Below are 21651 nucleotides of genomic sequence, written 5' to 3' on the forward strand. Positions count from 1 at the left end.
TTCAATGTGTGAAATAACTCTTGTAGACAAAATACGAAAATGTCCATTCCAGTGACTCTTAGGAGAATTCACCAAAAATAGGAAAGACGCACTTCTGACTATTTCGTTAAGGCTGATTTCGTGGAAGAATATAGTCAAATGTCTGTATCTCATATAGATGCGTTTCAGTCAAAAACCATTAATAAATGTCAATCTTTTGCCACTTCTGAGAGATTATAGATCTTTGGGAAATATTGATTCCAGATCTAGGAAGACCATTTACGTGCAACATCTTCCAATAAATTGGAAATGTGCAAATTAGTTAAAGTTGCTATTATTCGAAAATTAGAGAACGAAACCTGGTGGTTTTCTTTTATTATTTGTTACAATATCTTGTGGAATTCTTTCGAGTAACTCGCCTATATAAACTGTATCGCGTTGTAGGGTATTCAACGGTCGGCCCCGCTCGACTGTAGCCTTTGCTTACTTGTTTTTTTTAATAATATTATTTTAAGAGTCATCAGACCAAGAAACAGGGAATCTCATCTTTAAGGAGCTTAAGACAAAAAAGAAAAAATATGAAAAAAGACAGAAAAACCGGTTAGGTATACCGCGTCGACCGTTTAATACACTTCACCATTTGGAAGGAACTTGAATAATTTCATTGAATTCCGAAAAATTGAGTACCTTTATACGGGGCCTATACGAAGACGAGAACCTGCATAAGTAATTCTTGTCATATTCTGTAGTACTCATTAAGATCTTCAAATAAGAAATTTCAAACAATTCCGGCGAATAAAGTCGCTAAAATCATTAAAATACCAAATAAAGGGAGGTACCGTTATATGGGGTCTAACTAAACATGTGGAAATGCTTAGGCATTCTGCATAGGCTTTTGTACCCATTACAAACTTCGAATGCGAAATTTGAAACAATTCGGCTTAATGATGTCGCTAAAATCATCAAAATACCAAATGTCGAGAGGTAACGTTGTATAGGGGCCATACGAAAACATGCACCGACCTGGACCATTTAGAAACTTAACCTGCCTAATACCTTTCTATCACAATTCGTTCGAAAGATAGCGTCATTACAAGAGTCAGACAGACGGATATTGTTATGTCGTCTTAGAATTTTACGCTGATCCAGAATATACATACTTTGTAGGGTCTATCATAAATATTTCGAGAAGTTTCAAAAGGAAATGGTGAAGGCATATCGGGGGTTTTCTAACCGAGAAATAAAGTTGCATTTGGTTGGTCTTCGATTTGGCTTACACTTCTGCTATGTAAATGATATACCCCATTTTCTCTCCTTTAAAGGTTTTCATGGTAATTATTAAAAGTGAATTTCCTCTTTGAAGTCGGATGGAACATGGAAGCTCTATAGAAATTTGAAAAGAGATGATAAAATCTAACGGGTAGCCTAGGCTACGCAGTTTGTATAATCTGTTTAATTCCAACTCTCATTTGAATGCATATAAAATCTGTACAAATAAATGGATTGATTTTAACCAAATTTAGCCCGGATTAGATCTCTCGTACAAAATAAAGTACTTTCTTGAATTTATCAAAATGGAAACCCATTCATATATGCCCATTCACATAAGTTATACAATACTTAACAAAAAAACTCTGATTATATTAATTACTAACGGCTAAAGATCAATGGATTTTGATAATGAAAAAAAAAAATCTGGAATCAACAAGGAAATTATTGGAATAATATTGGTCAAAGAGTACAAGAAATTTCTTAATAAAATCTTTAAAATTATGGTTTACTGGCCAGAAAGAAGGAAACATGTTTGCCAGGATGAAAAACATAAATTAAAAAATAATATATTTTTAATAATCTCCGACAAAAACATCTCAGTATTTGCTTAACATTTGGCAGTTACAATTAGATTCTGATCTTAAAACCGAATAATCATCATAAGGATGGAACCAATATTTTCCAACAACATACAATCTCTAAAGAAGCATCGGTATTTGACGAAAAAATATGTTCTTATTACCTCAAATACCAAATTCTCTTTTTCGAAAAAAAAAAACAGAAATTTCACATTCTAACAATTTTTCCATGCATATTGAACATTTAATTATCATTTCATTCTTGTAATATTGTCACATAATTCTGTAAAAGTTTTATCTCGGCTCTTGATCGAAACCATGAAGTTATGCAACTCATCGTAACATTTGCCCCATATTTACTTCCTCCCTATTACATTAATGTGCATTAAAAACAATATCCGAAACTTTAGATTCCTCTATACGATTTCCTGTATCACCGATATTTGGTAATTTGTCAACGAAATCGGCAATGAAGAGGTTACATTTGCACTTTTCATGTAATTGTGATTTCGTTAATTTGGTATTTTTTTACAAAAAATTGAGGTAAATTTCATCAGATAAATATTATTCGATGGCCATTCAAAATGCTAGGCTTCAGCGCTTCTTATAATATAACCCCATAAAAAATGCTATATCTATTGGTCCTTAGTTGAGAACTCTAGGGTGACTGTAAAATCTAGACAAATTTTAAGCTTTTGGTAGATTTTAATCCCTAAATATTTTGCGAACATCTTCCAGAACAATTGGCTTCTATTCTGACGCTGACCCCACACCTATGCACAATTCCGTGAAGATGGAAATTATGAACAAATATTGGTAGGCTTCTACCTAGCCCCAAACTCTATTTTGCGACTTGTAACATGGACATACAGACGAATGGACATACATAGGTAGATTGACTCAGCTCGCAGTGTTATGAAGATGTATATATACCTATGTGAAGGACTAATGTTGTTGTAGAGTATAAAATTCCATCTGGTCTGAGCATATATTACATGCAAATGAAACTAAACCCGGAGGAAGTTATGTATGAGAAATTTTTGGCTAATATCGATTCTACACATAAATTTTCAAAATTTTATAATACTGCCAATTCTGTTGTAAAATGGGTATTGGAACATAGAAACGCAGGTGTAACTATTAATGTAGAAACTTTAAAATTTGAACATTATTGAGAGAAGAAAATTCTCGCGCTAACGTTATATTGAGAAAATTGAAATCAAATCGTTATAATTTCAAAATATTAAATGAGATTAAATACGGCTGAAAATATGACAAAAATGCATAAAACTACCGGTGCCATTAATAAGATGAAAACTTTAAAAATGTGTAGAAAATCAGGCTGGGGCTAGAGCAAAGAGTAGACCTTTAAACATTTTTTTTTGCGATTCATAAATATTTTTGCTAATTCTGTTAGAAATTGAGGCAGAAAACTTCAAATACCGAAAATCATGACTAACTTTAATGCAGGATCCATATCAACAATATATAAGAGAGCTTTATTAAAGCCTGAACCGATGTCTACAAAATTTGGCAGAATTGTTCCTAGCTTGAATCAGGTATATTGTACTCAATATCATTGTTAGAGAGCGTGTGTTACGGCTTTAGGAAATAAAATATCAAATCGGATTGGAAATTGAGTCAGAAAACTTCAAAATACCAAAATTCTTAGTTACTTGAATGCTGGATCCATATTAGGAAATATGCCAGCTTCGAATTTTTTTTTTGCAGCAGAATACATACAAAGTTTCAATGAAATACCGTAAGTTAGGATGTAGTATTATATGGCATCTATACTATAAGAGGAAAGAGTCCATTTTCAAAACCAATCATTCTAGACAAACACAGTTCTAAATATAAGAGCTTTATATTTATAAAATACATTCGGACAGATAGTTAATATATTTTATGGTGGAGGTTATATAGAACCGGGTTAGAGTTTGGTAACAGTAACAGTGCTATGTTTTCTGGATTGGACAACATAACACATTTATATGGCAAATTTTCATTATATATATATATATATATATATATCTTCAAAAGTGCCAATGATTTTTTCACAAAATTGTAATCGATTTCGGTCTTCTTCTACCTACTGAAGTGTCTTTTTAAAGGGATATATGTTTTTATAGAGATTTTATTTGAAATGGTTCTAAAATGCAATTATTTTGTTATTAACATTTTTATTTTTTTTTTATTTATTGTTTTTTGTGGTGCTAGAATCTATCTACGAATGGTAAAAACGACGAAAGAGTTCAACGTTTAAAAAACTAATATAAAACAAAATATATGTAAAATTACCTTCCTTCCTCCTCGTTAACAGTTTTGCTATGGATTTCGTATAAAAATTAAAACTAACATTAACAAAATATAACAATATACAAATTCACTTAATGAACCACCCCTCATGTTAGCAGGGTATAATTAAATTATGTAAACATGGCAATTAAACTTCTAGAATAACAATTCTGTTAAAATAATGTGGGAAAAACGCCAAAGCAAATAAGTTAAAAAAATATATATAAAAATAACGTTTATTCCAAATGTTGGTAAACTAAATTGAATGTTTTTGTTGTTAATTAAAAAGTTTCTAAAGGTAAAGAAAAAACACATCATTTGCACACATTGACAAACTTTTTTTGGTTATGAAAAAAAGCATTGGAAAAAATACAAAAAGAGGATGAAAGTAATTTAAATTTTTGTGCAACAATGAAAAAGACCAATCAAGTAGAAATTCAATTAAAAGTGATTAAAACTCATGATTTAATAAATGATTTGCATGAGGTGACTGCATGTGACACTAATGATCATCGAGGTTATTTACTTACATTGAAGTCTAATTAATAAATAACAATTTGAAAATATCAAAAAAAAAATTATCGAAAAGAATGTTAAAATATTTCTTTTGTTATTTTAATATTTATGCCCTACACCACATAGTGGTAAGGATATTATGTTTTGTAGGATCTTTATAGAACCTCTTTTTGAGTCGATTTATGCATGTTATTCGGTCCGTCCATCTGTCCATGTATTTTTGGGAACAAAATGCAGGTCGCATTTATTATCCGATTGAGATGAAATTTTCCAAGCAATAATTGCGTGGACCAAGGACAAACCCTTTTGAAATTGATGAGAATCGCTTCAAATTTAGGTATAGTTCTCATGTATATCTTCAAATGTTTCCGGATCAATTGAACAGTCCATGTATGTACATCAAATTTGGAGAAAATCGGTTCAGATATAGCTCCCATGCATATATTTTACCCGATTGAAGGGTTCAAGACCCTCACATGAGTGATTAACAATCCACAACAATGATATTTTGTACCAGATATCAATCATAGCTCAGAAATAATTGCCTAAAATTTAATCAATATCGGTTCAGATATGGATATAGGTTCTAAATATATTTTTATCCGATATCAGGTTAATTGTGCACCAAATGACTAATATCGGCTCAAATGAACTGAATTTTGGCAATTCCAACTAAATTCAATCTTAGTGAAAATCGGTTCAGATATAGCTATAACTCCCATATATAAATCTGCAACAAAGTCAAACACCATAATTTTTACATTTTCTTAAATTTTATTGAATGAAAGCAAAAAATACCGGAAATAACATCAAATTTTAGAATAAGCTTAGATTTTATCGAATTGGTCACCTTTGGCACGAACTATGGCCTTCAAACGGCCAATGAAACCGTCATACGCTGCCCGAATGTTGCTATGAGGTATTTTGGCTCATTCCCGGCGAAGTGCTTGCTTGAGGTGATCGACAATTTGGCATTTTTTAGGGCGCTTTCCAAAATACTCCAGACACCATAGTCCAACGAATTGGTATCCGGAGATTTTGGTGGCCATTTCGCGCTGGAAATGAAGCGAGGAACCTCATTTTGTAACCATTCTTGGGTGGCGAGTGTTGGGTGCCCAAGGCTTTAATACACCCTCCAGAATATTTTCGCAATAATATTTGGCATTTATTCTGATGCTACGGTCGATTAATACGAGCGGAGAGCGTCCATCGGCTGTTGTGGCGTCCCACACCATCACCATGGCAGCGCTTGAGTACTGGTGGCCAACCGAATGTGCACCACATTTTCAGCTGACCTCTTTGGCAAGTAAACACGATCATTTTGTTTGTTTACAAACTGCTGGACAACGAATGTTTTCTCATCGGAGAAAACTAAATTCGGCACTTCACCACTTTCGGCCAAGCGAAGCAACTCTTTAGCTCTTTTGAGTCTATTTTTTTTTTTTTATACCCTCCACCATACTATGGAGGGTATATTAATTTTGTCATTCCGTTTGTAACTCCTCGAAATACTCACGTCAGACCCAACAAAGTATATATATTCTTTATCAGCGTAAAATTCTAAGACGATTTAGCCATGTCCGTCTGTCTGTCTGTGTGTCTGTCTGTCCGTCTGTCTGTCTGTCTGTCTGTCTGTCTGTCTGTTGTAATCACGCTATCTTTCGAACAAATTGAGATAGAAGGCTAAAATTTTGCACACATGTATATTTTGCCAGTAGGCAGGTTAAGTTCGTAAATGGGTAGGTCCAAGTTTTCATATAGCCCCCATATAACGGTAACTCTCGATATTCGGTATTTTGATGATTTTAGCGACATTATTCACCGGAATTGTTTCAAATTTGGCATTTGAAGTTCGTAATGGAAACTACAGCCTAAGACAGAAAATTATCTGTGCAGGTCCACGTCTTCGTATAGCCCCCATATAACGGTACCCCCCGATATTCGGTATTTTGATGATTTTAGCGACATTATTTAACGGAACCGTTCCAAATTTGGAATTTGAAGTTCGTAATGGATACTACATCCTAAGTCAAAAAATGAGCCATGTAGGTCCACGTCTTCCTATAGCCCCCATATACCGTACCTCCCCCGATATTCGGTATTTTGATGATTTTAGCGATATTATTTAACGGAACCGTTCCAAATTTGGTATTTGAAGTTCGTAATAGATACTGCAGCAGAAAACAGAAAATGTACCATGTAGGTCCACGTCTTCGTATAGGCCCCATATACCGTACCCCCCGATATTCAGTATTTTGATGATTTTAGCGACATTATTTACCGGGATTGTTTTAAATTTCGCATTTGAAGTTCGTAATGGATACTTCAGCCCATGCCAGAAAATTGTCTGTGCAGGTCCACGTCTTCGTATAGCCCCCATATAACGGTACCCCCTATATTCGGTATTTTGATGATTTTAGCTACATTATAAACAATTTTTTCTTCAAGTTTCGCATTTAAATGTTGTAATAACTTATGACAAAAGTTGCCTATGCAGGTATACGTCGTCGTATAGACATTCGGTATTTTTAAGATTTTAACAGAATTTTAAAGGATTTTTTATACCCTCCACCATACTATGGAGGGTATATTAATTTTGTCATTCCGTTTGTAACTCCTCGAAATACTCACGTCAGACCCAACAAAGTATATATATTCTTTATCAGCGTAAAATTCTAAGACGATTTAGCCATGTCCGTCTGTCTGTCTGTGTGTCTGTCTGTCCGTCTGTCTGTCTGTCTGTCTGTCTGTTGTAATCACGCTATCTTTCGAACAAATTGAGATAGAAGGCTAAAATTTTGCACACATGTATATTTTGCCAGTAGGCAGGTTAAGTTCGTAAATGGGTTATGTAGGTCCAAGTTTTCATATAGCCCCCATATAACGGTAACTCTCGATATTCGGTATTTTGATGATTTTAGCGACATTATTCACCGGAATTGTTTCAAATTTGGCATTTGAAGTTCGTAATGGAAACTACAGCCTAAGACAGAAAATTATCTGTGCAGGTCCACGTCTTCGTATAGCCCCCATATAACGGTACCCCCCGATATTCGGTATTTTGATGATTTTAGCGACATTATTTAACGGAACCGTTCCAAATTTGGTATTTGAAGTTCGTAATGGATACTACATCCTAAGTCAAAAAATGAGCCATGTAGGTCCACGTCTTCCTATAGCCCCCATATACCGTACCTCCCCCGATATTCGGTATTTTGATGATTTTAGCGATATTATTTAACGGAACCGTTCCAAATTTGGTATTTGAAGTTCGTAATAGATACTGCAGCAGAAAACAGAAAATGTACCATGTAGGTCCACGTCTTCGTATAGGCCCCATATACCGTACCCCCCGATATTCAGTATTTTGATGATTTTAGCGACATTATTTACCGGGATTGTTTTAAATTTCGCATTTGAAGTTCGTAATGGATACTTCAGCCCATGCCAGAAAATTGTCTGTGCAGGTCCACGTCTTCGTATAGCCCCCATATAACGGTACCCCCTATATTCGGTATTTTGATGATTTTAGCTACATTATAAACAATTTTTTCTTCAAGTTTCGCATTTAAATGTTGTAATAACTTATGACAAAAGTTGCCTATGCAGGTATATTTTAAAGGATTTTTTTTATTTTATTTATTTATTTATTTTATTTTTTTTTTTTGGAAATTGCCAAATTAGTACCAAATGGTGGAGGGTATTAAAAGTTCGGCCCGGCCGAACTTACAGCTTTTTTACTTGTTTTTTCTATTTTCTGTTTGGAATTTCAATGGCTTTACCCTGAGTTTATTTTTCAATATTTGCCAAATGGAATATTGCGATCTGTTCAGCTCACGAGCCATTTTTCGGCCAGTGCGACGCGGGTTTCGATCAAGTCGCTTCTTTACTTTTCCAACCATTTCTTCGGATGTTGCTGTTTTCTTCGGTTAACTTCCTTGACGTCGGGCTACGCTACCAGTATAACTGTAACGAGCGATGGTACGAAACACAAAAGATTTATTCACATTTAAAATCCGAAGTGCTCTAACGATAGCCACCTGTGGTTTTACAGTCAAATATAAAGAAATCACACTATCACGCTTGAATTCCATCAGGAATAACTTTTTTTGTGGAAAATTCTCACCAAAATGCTTTTGTACGCTTGTAAAAAATATAATGAGCTGTCACTTGAGAAATTTTAAAAGCTTTCGGTCGAGCGGATTAGAAATGACAGCAGTCTGAATTTGGTTGCAGTTTTTCATCCGATTTGGGATTTTAAATCCCTCACATGCGTAATATGCACCCCACAGCAATGATTTTTGATACCGGACATCAGATGCAGCTTGAAAATACCTCTGCAAAATTTTACGGATATCGGTTCAGATTTGTATTTACATTTTTTGTGGCCTTTCCTTACTTTCTTAAATATTGAAAAAATAGCTTTTTGATTGAATATAAGTTTATTTTATTTTTTAATTTTTCCACTTCTAAGATGTGAATGAACCCAGTATCTGATGAAATATTAAACTGGAGTGTTTAATACCACTCCAGTTTAATATTCTCCAATTCAAATGCAATCAATTTGTTAGACCTTCGAGTTACAAAAATGTATAATCAATTATCTTAATATTAAAACGAATGATATAATAATTATATTGCCTTTTTAACAAAGGGCAAACTTACTGCTTTTGGCAAATTATCGAAATTAATTGTAAAATTTTACCCAAAACAAAAAGAAAATAAATAAATGAAAAAGCCAACTTGCTATAAATAGATAATCTACCCTTTCACCGTTCAATGAAAAAAAAAAAAAAAATAATAACCCCGCTAACCAATTTGAAATAGAACTACCCACAATGCAGCTGTTTAAATAAAATAATGACGCCAAAAAAGAAAATTAATAAATAAAATAATAAATCGCCAACACACAAATTCAATTTAACAACCATATAAATTTCATTTAATATTCTTTTAGCCAAGGAAGAAATAAAAAAGGAAAAAAACAACACAACAAAACAACATCCATAAATTTCCATGGAAATTATAACGAAATTATTGCAACTCTGATATCAGTGACCAATAACACTAACAGTTCAAACAAAATTTAATTGAAACGACCTACAAAGAAACAAAAAATACAACTAGAAATCAACAAAAATAACAACAGCAACAAACAAACTTGTTCAATTAAAAGTATTTCCAGTCATAACAATAAATTAAAAAGTGAACACGACGACGTTAGCGCCTTACAACTTGGGGTATACAACTCAAACACCCACCCGCCCGCCTCAACTGGAACATCAAACTTTCGTTAACCCCAAAAAAGAAACGAAACAAAACAACACCAAATAATCGGCAATGCAGTAAAAATTCTTTTCAACAAAACAAACATCATCATAAATTTTAACAGCATTTGCATTTTATTTGACCACACAACCTCTCTCCCTCCCTCACACATCACATCGTTGCTTCAATTCCCACGGAAATACATTGCAACCGATACGACGGAGGACATTCATATTTTTTTTGTTTTGTCATAGAAATGGATTAAATTGTGTCAACTTGTTATTTTGTACCACTGCCAAAACAAATAAAGCAAACAGAGAAATAAAAGAACCATTCGAACGAAGCAAATGTTAAATTCTAAAACATCAAACACCAGCAAAGCCAAAACAACAGCAGCAACAACAATATCCAACACACCATTGATGGTGCAGTGAACTGAAGAGGAGTGCCTGCCAGAATTGCTTGCAATCAGTTAACACAATACAAGGTATGTTGCAGCCATTCATTCACTAATGACTTTAACTTTACTGTTGCAGGAAAAAAGTGGTCTCTTGAAAACTAACTAAATCATCATGTTTATTTTGATCTTAATTATACCCTACACCACATAGTGGTAAGGGTATTATGTCTTTGTGCATTTGTTTGTAACATGGAGAAGGAAACGAGATAGACCCATAGTTACTTTTGAGAACCTTCATAGAATCACTTTCTGAGTCGATTTATGCATGTCAGTCCGTCTGTCCGTCCGTCTGTCCATGTATTCTTGTGAACAAAATGCAGGTCGCATTTATTATCCGACAATATGTTTTTGGCCCAAGGACGAACCCTATTGAAATTGGTGAGAATCGGATCAAATTTAGATATAGCTCCCATATATATCTTCATCCGAATTCGGGTTAAATATGCACCAAATGTCCACTATCAGTCCAAATTACCTGAATTTTGGCACACCCAACCGAGTTCGGCCTAGAAGCAAGTATATCAAATTTGGAGAAAATCGGTTCAGATATAGCTATAGCTCCCATATCCCTTCATCCGATTTGATCTTTAAGTCCCTCACATTCCTACTATGCACTCCACAACCGTGATATTTGGTACCAGGTATTAGATGGAGCACAGAAATAGCTGTTTTAAATTTTATCGAAATCGGTTCAGATTTGGATATAGCTCCCATATATATCTTCATCCGATTTCGGGTTAATTGACCACCAAATGGCCAATATCAGCCCAAATGGCCCGAATTTTGGCACATGTGACCGAGATTAGCCTTAAAGCAAATACAACAAATTTGGAGAAAATCGTTTCAGAAACAGCTATAGCTCCCATATATATGTTTTATCCGATTTGGTGTTTAAGCCTCTCACATTCGTAATATGCACTCCACAAGAATGATATTTGGTACCAGATATAAGATACAGACCAGAAATAGCTGTTTGTAATTTTATCGAAATCGGTTTAGATTTGGATATAGCTCCCATATATATCTTCATCCGATTTCGGATTAATTGTGCACCAAATGGCCGATATAAGTCCAAATGGACTGAATTTTAGTACATCGGACCAAATTCAGCCTAGAAGCAAGTATATCAAATTTAGTGAAAATCGGTTCAGATATAGATATAGCAACCATATATATGTTTCATCCGATTTAGTGTTTTAGTCCCATACATTCGTAGTATTCACTCCACAACCGTGATATTTGGTACCAGGTATTAGATGGAGCACAGGAATAGCTGTTTTAAATTTTATCGAAATCGGTTCAGATTTGGATATAGCTCCCATATATATCTTCATCCGATTTCGGGTTAAATGTGCACTAAATAGTCAATATCAGCCCAAATCACCTGAATTTTCGTACATAAGACCGAATTCAGTCTAGAAGCTAATACGTAAAATTTGGAGAAACCCGGTTCAGAGATAGCTATAGTTCGTAAAATGCACGATAGAATTAGATAGATTTTGATTTTGTACCAAATATCTCATAGAGCTCTGAAATGCCCTGTATAAACCATTTTACGAGAGCTCTACTAAATATGCATAGTGGTGTAGGGTATCATGTAGTCGGCCCCGCCCGACTTTTGAGCTTTCCTTACTGGTTTTTTTTTTTAAATAGACAGGGAAAATGTAAAAAAAGAAGAAAATAGGATACCTTACAGCACTATCATTTAAGGTAAAATGTCTGTAGATATAAAAATCTTTGGCCTGGATATTGCAATATTGTATGTTTGTTTGTAATTTATGGACTCGAAAACCGCTAAACTGATTTTCCTGAAAATGTCCATGTATTCTACAACATTGCCTAAAAGTAACATAGGCTATATACATTTTTGAAATTCCACTTGGAACTGGGGATATAGCATCAGAATCGGAGGTACCTCCCAAAAATTTAGATTTTATATGCACATACCTACTGATCGATTACAGATACAATCTCCAAATTTGGAAGGCGTAACGGAATTTGGAACAAAAATAAATTTGCCAAATTATATTGAAATCGGTTCAGATTTGGATATAGCTCCCATATATATTTTCGACCGATTTCGCTTCTTTGGTGCCTTAAACACGATCTTAATGTTCGATTCCAATGAAATTTGGAAGGTGTGACGGAATTTGATCCGAAAATAATTTTGTCAAATTTTATTGAAATCGGTTCAGATTTGGATATAGCTCCCATATATATTTTCGGCCGATTTCAAGCAATTGATGCACCAAACACGATACGTATGCCCAATTTGAATGAAATTTGAAATAAGTAACGGAATTGGGAATAAAAATTAATTTGCCAAATTATATTGAAATCGGTTCAGATTTGGATATTGTTCCCATATATATTTTCGACCGATTTCATGTATTTGATGCATCAATGTATCAATGTGTATATCAAATATCAATGACATTCAGAATGTGTAATTGAATTTGGTCTAACGATTAATTTATCAAATTATATTTAAATCGGTACATATTTGGATATAGCTCTCATATATATTTTCGGCCGATTTCCCATATTTGATGCACCAAATGCGATACGTATGCCCGGTTCCAATGAAATTTGGCTTGAGTGATTATATTTGGTACATAAATAAATTTGCAAAACTGTAATGAAATCGGTAAAGATTTGGATATAACTCCCATATATATTTTCGACCGTTTTCGTCTATTTTATTCCTCAAACAATGTGTTTATATTCGATTTCAATAAAGTTTGGAATGCGTAACGGAATTTAAAACGAACATACATTAGCCAAATTATATTGAAATCGGTTCAGATTTTGGTATAGCTTCCATATATATTTTATGGATGGTTTGGCGGAATTTGGTGTAAAAGTAAATTCTTTTCAAATTATATTGAAATCGGTTCAGTAGGGATATGATTTTATTAAGAAGCATTGATCCACAAAGCCTTTGCAATTGTATAAGGCTAACTGTAAAAAACGACACAACAATTTTATTGAGGAACGGATTATTACGGGGAAGTATGTTGCTTCCTCGAATTCTCTAATTGCAACAGAAATGCCACTCAACTTCAAAAGATTGCAGTTTCCAGCATACTTGCCATTTGCTATAAAATTAAACAATCCCAAGGACAAACCCTTCGTATAAGCGGACTAAATTTGACATGTTCCTTCTTTTCTCATGGTCAGCTTTCCTGGCATATTCACGCATTGGTAGACTGATGTATTTATTTGTGTATGCATAAATGTATTACAACAATTACGTTTTTTGTAGTTTTGAATTTGTCTTTTTTAACCAACAAATGTTCGCATATAAAATTTTCAATTCATATAAAATCAAAAGCGGTCCACTCTTTCTTTTACCACCCCCACAAAAGATGAAAATTTCCACAGCAAATAATTTACCGTATTTAGCAAGAAAGGATCATGATATTTTGTACAAACTTTGTAAATCCCAATATTTTCATCACTGCTACGTCGGGTGCGAAAATTGAGAATATCGACCTGCTCCATCTAGTACCTCCCCCACAAATGGTCTTAATTTGAAATACGAAGTAATACGATTATTTTCGAATTTCACAAACACCAATATTTCTACTAAGACAAGACCTGTTGCGGGGATCGTAGATATCGGTATACTCCTTATGGAGTAGACCCAGAAAATGGTCAAAATATTGAAATAAAACAACAAAACTCTCATGCGCTTCGGCATGAGCTTCTTACTTTATCTACATTTCACACATTCCAATATTTCTTCTGACATACGAATTGGTGTAATGGTGAGAAATATCGGTCCATCTCTACTGGTACCTGCCCCACAAATGGTCACATTTTTCAGTATTTAAATCTCACATTATTTTGCGGAACAAGTTAGTGTTTCTTTTTAAACTTGGTATACGAAATCTATCGGCCCACTCCTTCCAAAACTTAAAATAGCAGATACGTTGCAAAATTTATATCAGGCCTAATCTAAGATTTGAAATGGAAAATATTGGCACACTCCTTCGGAATCACTCCCCATAAAAAGTCAGGACTTTGATCCGCCGACAAAACCGATTGGCAACACTGAATTAATGTGAATTTATTTCCATTAAATTTGAGGAAGGCATTTATCCAACGTATATGACCTCTTGTAGACAATATCATTGGTATAGGGTGCACCTTACGAAAATCAGGAGGCTTCTGAAAAGAACCGCCAGAATTATGACATTTTTACTACCTATATCTTTTCTTCTTTTTAAGTAAAATAATATAAAATCCTAATTCGATAAAAAAATCACGAACAAATGATTTGAAAATTAGTATTTATGAGAGAGACACATTCAGTTTGAGATACTTAAAAAACTTAGCTCATATCTCCCGTTGAACGAATATTGTTGTGTATAAGCTTGAACGACGCGGGGAAATACTGCGACATTATATTAAAATCATGGAAGAGAAGCACCATATGCTCCGTGAGTAGAATAGAAACATTTTCGCATTTGCTGGCTGAAAACCTACTCACACTATTGAAAAGCCGATGCATTTAAGAGAAGTCAATGTTTGGTGCGGATTTTGGGTTCAGATGCATAATTAGATCATTATTCTTTGGGAACGAGCAAGGAGTGTCCACTACGTTATCTGGCTTTTTGTTCAAAAAATTGAATAAGGGGATATTCGCAAAATTTTGTTTCAACGAGGCTTTACTACATTCCACGTAGCTTTAGATACGCTCGAATTAAAAGAAAAAAATTATTATTCTTTTGTTTTGCAATTTAATTACATATCCTTCAAGGTGGGAGAAATTCAGGTTTTTTGTTGAGTGATCTGCTACACTCAATCCACAATTGCTTCGTGTTCGAGTTATCGCTAACTTATTAGCTTAATGTGTCGTTGAAACAAAAAAATTTACATTTTTGTGTCAATATTTGAAAACATTTGTTAAAGACTAAAATATTTTTGCATTCTAACGAAGTCAAACAGAAAATGTTTAATGAGTCTTATTCACAGCTCACAGAATGCCAAGGGTCATGGTGTCCAAAGGTCTTTTGCGCTAGCCATATTTCTCTACAATGTGTGAAGAATCTCAGATTTTCCTAACAAATTTCGTTGTGATTGTGATTCTCAATATAAGACGAGCTACAACAAGAACTCTGATTTTTTCCATTGCTACTATATTACACCTACCTCACATTACACCTTCGTAAAAGAGATTTTCCTTTGGCACAACATATTTCATTCGGTTGCATTCAACCTTAGTTCGTTATGTTCTCATTTATTTTTATTGTCCTTTAGTGTTTTGTTTTTTAATTCAATTCCAGACTACGCCAGCGACAACAACAAAAACACCATTCAACATTCGTTTTCTTTTATTACAATTTTATATTGTGACATATATTTAATTAGATTTATGTTTATATTTGATTGTTGTTTTTGTTGTTGTAGTTGCCGTCTACCAGTTGTTATAGTTTTTGTTTTCGTTTTGCTGTTTTTTTATTTCTCTCTTTGGATTAGTTGTTTGTGATGATATTGTTAGAACCCACTTCAATTACTGTCAACTTTGTGTGTGACCATAATAAATAGACATGTATGTATATAAAATAAAATGGACAAGTGTGTATGTCCGAACGAGTATCCTTTAGCCTGCTCAGGTGATGAGGGTCATTCATTTCGCGCCAGCCTTTAAGAGAATGACGAATTCGTTGTGGAAAAAATGTGAGAGCTTTAACATTTCAGAGTTATGTGTCAAGTTAAATAAAATGCGAGATTAATGGAAAAACAAGGGTTAATATTTAGTAGTAGAACTTGTTTGAAATTACCTAAGATTGAAGGGAAATCTTTTGAATTTTACCATCCGGGTGCCACGATTTTACTACTGATCTGTTAAGTTTGCAGTCTCCCTTTATTCGTAGAAGATGCTTTTGCAATTTGTTCTTTTTGAGATATATGTATTCAGATCAAAATCAAGCCTAGGTACATACGTCAATGTCGAATGTGGGACTGGCGTTTGGTATGGCCACCATGTTAGAGCCAAGTGTTTATATCCTACACCACATAGTGGTATTGGTGTATGTATTTGTGCATTTGTTTGTAACATAGAGAAGAAAGCAGGATAGGTCCATAGTTAATTTTGAGGATCCTGAAAAAACTGCAACGATTCAGACTGCTGCCAATCTTAAGTCACTCGTCCGACTGTTGTTAAAATTATTCCAGTGACAACTCATTATATTGTTTACAAGCGCACAAACACATTTTGTTGAGAATTTTCCAGAAAAAAAGTTATTCGTGATGAAATTCAAGCGTGATAGTGTGATTCCTTAATATTTGGCTAGAAAACCACAAGTGACCATAGTTAGAGCACTCGAACATTGAACTGTGAATAAATCTTTTGTGTCTGGTATCATCGCTCGTTATCGTCGAGGAAGTGGACGGAAGAAAACAGCAATATTAGCCGAAATGGTTCGAAAAGTAAAGAAGCGATTTGCTCGAAACCCGTGACGCAGTAGCCGAAAAATGGCTCGTGAACTGAACATATCGCAGTATTCCATTCGGTAACTATTGGAAAATGAGTGCAAGAGCTTACACCGCAACCGAAGCTAAATAGACTCAAAAGAGCTAAAAAGTTAGTTCGCTTGGCCGAAAGTGGTAAACTGCGAATTTCGTTTTCGTTGTCCAGCAGTTTGTAAACAAACAAAATGATCGAGATTACTTCCCAAAGAGGTCAGCTGAAAATGTGCACCTTCGGTTGGCCACCAGAACTCAAGCGTCGGTCATGGTGATAGTGGGGCCGCTATAACATCCGATTGTCGCTCTCCGCTCGTATTAATCGATCATGCCATCAGAATAAATACCGAATATTATCGCGAAAATATTCTGGAAGGTCTGGCCGTAGACCTTGGACATGCCAACAAGACCTCGCACTCAGCACACGCTACCCAAGAATGGTTACAAAATGAGGTTCTTCGTTTTATTTCCAGCGCACAATGGCCATCAAAATCTTCGGATACCAATCCGTTCGACTATTGTGTCTGAAGTATTTTGGAAAGCAAGGTTGGCACTAAAAATACCAAAGTGTCGATCACCTCAAGCAAGCGCCTCGCCGGGAATGCGCTAAAATACCGCAGAGTAACATTCGGCAGCGTGTGACGGTTTCATTGGCCGTTTGAAGGCCATAATTCGTTCCAAAGGTGACTAATTCGAACAAATCTAAACTTATTCTAAAATTTGATGCTATTTCCGACATTTTTTGCTTTCATTCAACAAAATTTTAAAAAATTTTATCGAGATCGGATCTGATTTGGATATAGCTCCCATATATATATCTTCAACTGTCTTCGGGTTAATTGTGCACCAAATGGCTAATATCAGCCCAATTAAACTGAATTCTAGCAATTCCGACTGAATTTGTCTTAGAAGCAAGTATTTCAAATTTGGTGAAAATCGGTTCAGATATAGTTATATCTCCCGATTTGGGGTTATAAGTCCCTCACGTGCGTAATATGCACTTCACAACAATAATCTTTGGTGCCAGATATCAGATACAGCTCAGAAATAAGTGCCTATTTTTTTTTTCAAGATCGGTTCAGATTTGGATTCTTCTCCCATATATATTTCTTTCCGATTTTTTGTTTTCTTTTTTGTGTACCGAACGGCTAATATCAACCCAAATGGACTGAATTTTGGCACTTCCGACGGAATTCAGCCCTGAAGCAAGTACTTCAAATTTAAGTGAAAATCGGTTCAGATATATCTATAGCTCCTATATATATGTTTAATCCTATTTTGTGTCCCTCACATGCATAATATGGACGCCACAATGATGATATTTGATACCAGACATCAGATACAGCTCAGAAATACTGCTGCCAAATTTTATCTAGATCGGTTCAGATCTCTATATACTTACGATATACATCTTCATCCGATTTTGCTGTTATTGTCCACCGTATATGTCATATCTGCCCAAATTGGATAGATGGTTTCATATTCAACCAAATTTTTTCCATTTGGTGAAACTCGGACCGGTACAACTATTGCTCCATTAATTTTTTTTTTTTTAATATAATAATTATCGAAGTCATTTCTTTCACTATACAGCAATGTTTTTTGGTACTACAGGAACAAAAGCTTTCGTCAAATTTGTTGAAAGTCGATTCAGAGTTGGACATAGTTCCCAAATTGTGACTACTCTAAAGCCATGATACACATTCAAATTCCCAATAAAAACTTTTTTTTTTGCTGCTGTAGGGTATCATATAGTCGTCCCGCCCGACCTTTTTTTTAGGTTCTTTGCACATTTTTCAGTTGTTATAAAATAACTTATTTGTATTTGACAAAAAATTGTAAATATAAAAAAAAATGGTGACATTTAAAAATATGAAATGGGAAGACACATCCATTTCTTGTGCAGTAGAAACATCTATCAACGTTTTCCCAGCTTAATTGGCTCCCTTTCATATTACATTGATTGGACTGGCTGTATTTCAAACAATTTTACAAGGGTATGACACACAATATATCCCGGCAGAACAGAAAGCAGGAATTATTTGTAAACCCTCTTCAAATAGGAAATGGAGAACGAAAAAAATATAAAAAACACAAAAAAAGATTTGTTTACAAATCATGGCCCAGTTATTTATTGTGTACCTCACTCATACTGACACATTTGCTCTTTTAACCCACTTTATCAGAGTTAGCAAACAATCTTTTTTATTCGAGAAAAAATATATATTTTCTTTTATCTGGTCTTTATTTATTTTATCAGCATTATATTTTTTACACTCACACGCACACAGTGCTGCAGTAAAAATTATAAATCAGGGAGCAAACCCTTCATCCCATCTCTTGGATAAATAAATAAATATTGTACAACAACAGTGAGCGTAATGAAAATAGTGCTTAAATGCTTTCGCTGACTATGACTCGGCATAATTGTCAACAATGTATATATTTTTATATTATTTTGCTTTCTGTCCGGATTTAGTTGTGTTTGCCTATGCTAATGCCGCAATAATCCTCTTGTAAAATCTCATTTTTATGTTGTCAATAATATTTTTGAATTAAAATGCGTAGGGAAATCCTACAGAAGCAGCAGTGGCAGCAAAACCATCAACAACAATGACCAACACACACAGCCATTTCGCAGGGATCCAGACATGCCATCCATCGTCGACGGGGGAAAAGATCGCTTAATTAAATAATAGCTGACATTTACAAACCGGATATGCATGTATTTGTGTATTTAACAAAATCTGTTTGTAAATAAATGTAAAGTGTGTTAGTGACATGGAGTTAAATAAAAGGTAAAGGGGAAACCAATACGGCTTGAAGGTGCCCTTCGCCATAAAATGTATAATACATATAATAATAATATTTTTCGGAGACACCATAAAATAAATATGACAAGAATCTGTTGAAATACCGATAGAGTTCGCTCTATAAAATCAGAAATTTGTATTATTAATCCATTATATTTTCGGTATTGACAATTAATTATATCGGTCACCATTTACGCATAGCCCGCACAACGGAATTTCCTGATTCCCGGTATTTTGAAGATATCGCACCCAATTCCCAACCAATTCAGGTATACTGTAAGTGGCTATCTAAAAGTGGCTCATCTGAAACAAATTCAATACCCGAACTTTCAAACTCTGGAAATTTTAATTATACCCATATTGGTCATAAGTCAATTTTTTACATGATGGAATGTATATAAAGACCCACTCTAACATAATGTCTTTTCTGCTGGCTACTATAAGGTCAGTTCACTTCATTTTATAGACTTTTCCATCTTCAAACTTTCCAAAATGTTATTTACCCACCCTATCGGCCTACTATGTCCTTTCCCAGAAAAGGGAAATACATATTGGAAACTTTCCATATTTGAACTTACTTAGGTTGTATTCATGATTCGACAATATTCAACCAAATGTGAAAGTGTCGGTATATTCTACTTCTCTTCAACAAATACTCCTAATATTGAAATGCATAACCCCCTTACTTTTCCAAATTTCGCTGATTTCAAATGTTTTACCAAAAGTTATATATTTAAATATATAAATTCCGAATCCCTTATGAGGTGAATGTACTATACTTGTAGATCGAAATATCGGATATCATAATATTTTTTCAAATTAAGTTCAAGTACATAATGGGAACAAAAAACATTTCTTTAGCTTTCTAAACCTCAAGAAAATTCTTCTATTCCAAAATGATTTACGATTTGGTTCCATATTATAATTTTTGCAAACAACTTCTTGAAGGAGAACCTTGATATTTTTATACCCTCCACCACATATAGTATGGAAGTTATATAAAATTCGTAATTCCGTTTCTAACTCATCGAAATAATAATTTTAGACCTAACAAAGTACATGCATTCTAAATCAGACGATTAAGCCATGTCTGTTTGGCTGTCTGTTGCAATCACGCTAGAGTCGAAACTAATGAATTTGCCCAGATCAGTCTTCTGTCTGCAGTGCAGGTCAAGTTCGAAGATGGGCTTTACCAGGCCACAATATCGTGTAGCTTCCATATAACGGATCCTTTCAATATTCGAAGTATTGACAATTTTAGCCACATTCTATCGGAATATTTTTAAATGAGGTATTTTGAGTTTATAACGGCTTTTTCATAATGTGGCAGCACACTGTCTATACAAGTGTACGTTTTCCCACAGCCCCCATATAAGAGTACTTCCCGTTGTTCGTATTTTGACAATTTTAGCCACATTTTCTAACGGAATTACTTAAATGTCAATATTTTGTGAAGGATATAAAAAGGGCTTTAAAATGTTAAAGTTATATTTAAAAAGTTAATTTTTTGTGACATTTACTGATGTATAAATTTCGGATGTTAGAAGAATCGCAATCGTATTGTTTATAAAATGTTGGCTTTACTCAAGTTTGTTGAATATTTTTTATTATTATTATTATTATTATTATTATTATTATTATTATTATTATTATAATTATTATTATTATTATTATTATTATTATTATTATTATATTATTATATTATTATTATTATTATTATTATTATTACTATTATTATTATTATTAATATTAATTATTATTATTATTATTATTATTATTATTATTATTATTATTATTATTATTATTATTATTATTATTATTATTATTATTATTATTATTATTATTATTATTATTATTATTACTATTATTATTATTATTATTAATATTAATATTATTATTATTATTATATTATTATTGTTATTATTATTATTATTATTATTATTATTATTATTATTATTATTATTATTAATATTATTATTTTTAATATCACTTT

At 33.6% G+C, this 21651-nt stretch overlaps 1 long non-coding RNA gene across 1 annotated transcript in view; it reads left to right on the forward strand.

Annotated features, from left to right (window-relative positions):
* The window catches only part of LOC109612211 (uncharacterized), a 92843-nt gene that overhangs the window by 2688 nt on the left and 68504 nt on the right, over positions 1-21651 (forward strand). Inside the window, exon 2 of the long non-coding RNA XR_002194389.2 lies at positions 9601-10398. This is a non-coding gene — a long non-coding RNA (uncharacterized LOC109612211). The remainder of the gene's footprint in view (positions 1-9600; positions 10399-21651) is intronic.

The sequence above is a fragment of the Musca domestica genome, unplaced genomic scaffold, assembly GCF_030504385.1.
Source record: "Musca domestica strain aabys unplaced genomic scaffold, Musca_domestica.polishedcontigs.V.1.1 3, whole genome shotgun sequence".
Lineage (NCBI taxonomy): Eukaryota > Metazoa > Arthropoda > Insecta > Diptera > Muscidae > Musca > Musca domestica.